The 2,786-nt window shown below is 35.2% G+C and overlaps 1 non-coding gene across 1 annotated transcript; it reads right to left on the bottom strand.

Moving 5' to 3' along the window:
- Positions 1-1,919: 1,919 nt before the first annotated feature.
- LOC142449382 (U1 spliceosomal RNA) lies at positions 1,920-2,083 on the bottom strand. The gene has a single exon (XR_012784575.1). It is a non-coding gene; the product is annotated as a U1 spliceosomal RNA (small nuclear RNA).
- Positions 2,084-2,786: the final 703 nt, after the last annotated feature.

Here is a 2,786-nt window from a genome sequence, read left to right as displayed (position 1 = left end):
AAGAATTTGCAATAAATCACGAAATGGAGAACGATGGCTAGAAGGGCCACATTAATTGACTACATCACAAAGACAATATCATTATTTGGATTCAAGGCGCCTACAAGAATGTTTCAAAATTGGTGTTTGTTTGGGGGGAAACGGCTTGTATGGTACAATATGTACCCATCATGAACGAGATGTCAACATCTCTTACATGTAGATGAACCAAGAAGTGTATCCTTAATAAGTTTGTTGGAGACAAAACGTTGTGGGATTAACTGAAGAGAAAATCATTAATAGTAAACCAAAATAAGAATTTCCAACCTATCTTTATGCCCCAGTTGTCTGTTCTTTTCCTACCCTTTCTTGTTTCCTTTTCTTTTCTGAAAGAGTAATGTAAGAATAAGATAGATTTCGATATGCTGGTGATTGTTAGCTTTTATAATCTTTGTCCTCAGTACAGACTCAACAACAACACTCTGAACAGTGTCCCTTTTTGCTGAACTTGAAGTATTCATGTACAAAGCTAGGGAACAATTACTTAGAATTCTTATATTTTAAAAGACAGGGTATTTGCTCTCTTGATTTGGGACTGACCTTCTGGAAGGAAATAACTCAGGAATAAGCAGGTATAAAATGACTAAATTGAACCTTTTAGCAGATTATAAAATAATTTTTAACTCTAGATATATTCTTGGAGGTGGAAGTAAGGATGGTTGGAAGCATTACAGCAGAAGTAATAGGAGGGTGTGAGGTGAGAAACTTGTAAATGATAAGACTAGTTCTTAAATATGTAATGTTTTTGTTTTACTAGGATAAATATATGCAACAAAAGTGTCATGTTTTAAGTGCGCCGTTCAGTGACATCAACTGCATTCACTATGTTGGGTAACCATCACTGCTATTCATTGAGAACTTTTTCATCAATCTTAATAGAAACTCAATATTCATAAAGCATTTCCCCATGTTTTCAGCTTCTGGTAAGAAACAACTTTCTGTTTCTATGCAGTTGCCTAGAGAAGGTACTTCGTGTACGTGGAATCACACAGACATATGACATTTTTCTTTTTGTGTCTGGCTTATTTCACTAAGTCAAATGTTGTCAAGGTTCACTCACATTATAGCATATATTAGAACTTTAATTTCTCTTTATGGCTTAATAACATTCCATTGTAGCACATACGTTTTGTACGTCAGTTGGTGGACATTTGCACTGGTTCTACTCTTTGGCTATTGTGATTAATGCTGCAACAAACAGACATGCAGGTCTGAGTTCCTTTATCACTATAGTGAAATTGCTGGGTCATAGGATAATTCTGTTTAATTTTTCTTAATAACTGTCAAACTTTCCCATGGCAGTCACACCATTTTAAAATCCCTCCCGTCATGGATGAGGGTTCCACTTTCTGCCCATCTTCTCCCACACTTGTTATCGTGCACTCATTCCTTCTAAGAAATGCATCCTAGTGGGCGAGAAGTAGGATTTCATGGACATTCTGGTCTGCTTTTCCCAAATGCCTAATTACATTGAGCATACATGTTGCTTATCGCTTTTCTAATTAAGTTGAGCTGCATTATTGGATAATTAGTGCTTATTGTCCAGATGTACATATTTTTGGAGAAATATCTTTTCAAGATCTTTGTCCACTTTTAACAATTTGACTGTTTGTCTATTTGTTGTTGCATTATAGGAATTCTTTGTGTACAGGATAGTACATGTATATCAGAGCTACAGTTCCCAAATATGTTCTCTTATTCTTCAGGGTGCTTTCCCCCTTTTTTAGTAAAGTCTTGTTGCATAAAAGTTTTTCATTTTGATGAAATATGATTAATCAATTTTGATTTTTGTTGCTTTCTCCTCCCATAACTAAAATGTAGTGGTTAAAAACAAGGATGAAACCTTACCCTGATGTTTTCTTTTCTTTCTTTTTGTTTAAACAGGGGAGAGCAGAAATATAGTGCCTGCTACCACAAATTATGCAGTCGAGTTTCCCACATTTGGGGAGATCACAGGGGTCAGCACATCTGAGTGCAATGGACACGTCTCGCCCTGGGAAAAACCATTGTCATGGTCATGGTATCTCCCCTGTCAGGTAAGGATACGCTTATGTTTTCCTCTAAGCATTATATGGTTTCAGCTTTTATATTTAAGCAATGGATCCATTGAGAGTTTATTTTTCCAAATGGTTGAGGCATGGGTCCAACTTCATTTTATGTGTGTGAAGATCCAATTGTCACTGCACCATTTGTTAAAGAGACTATTCGTTCCTCGTTGAATAAACTTGGCACCCTTGTTAAATTAATTGGTCATAGATGTATAAATTTAGTTCTGGAATGTAATTCTATTCCACTGGTCTAAAATATACAAATTTGCTCTTGGTTTCTTTCTGTCAGAAATTTGGAAAATATCTAAACTCTTTCTCTTGAGACAATGGAATAAATTAACTATCTTATAAAATACTAATAAGCTTTCACCATTCACAGGGATCTGAAGGGGGAGTAAAAGGGAGACTCTGTCAAGGAGTCCAGGGAGGGAAGAATATTTGGAAACTGACTGTGGAAGCAATTGTACAATAAATACTGCTTGATGTGATTGAACTATGGAATGATATGATATCTGTATTAACTCCCAATTGATAATAAATCTCTTGAAAAGCTGAAAATAGCTATAACAATAGAAATATAATTAATTATATATGTGTGTGAATGTTCAGAGATGTATAGATACCGAAATATAAACTTATTGCCATTAAGTCGATTCCTGTTATGTGACTTTAACAGAGTAGAACTGGCCGATATGTTTC

This window comes from Tenrec ecaudatus, chromosome 5 (genome assembly GCF_050624435.1).
Source record: "Tenrec ecaudatus isolate mTenEca1 chromosome 5, mTenEca1.hap1, whole genome shotgun sequence".
NCBI classification, from domain to species: Eukaryota; Metazoa; Chordata; class Mammalia; order Afrosoricida; family Tenrecidae; genus Tenrec; species Tenrec ecaudatus.
The sequence above is the reverse complement of the archived record's forward strand: the minus strand, read 5'-3'. Positions and strand labels throughout refer to the sequence as shown.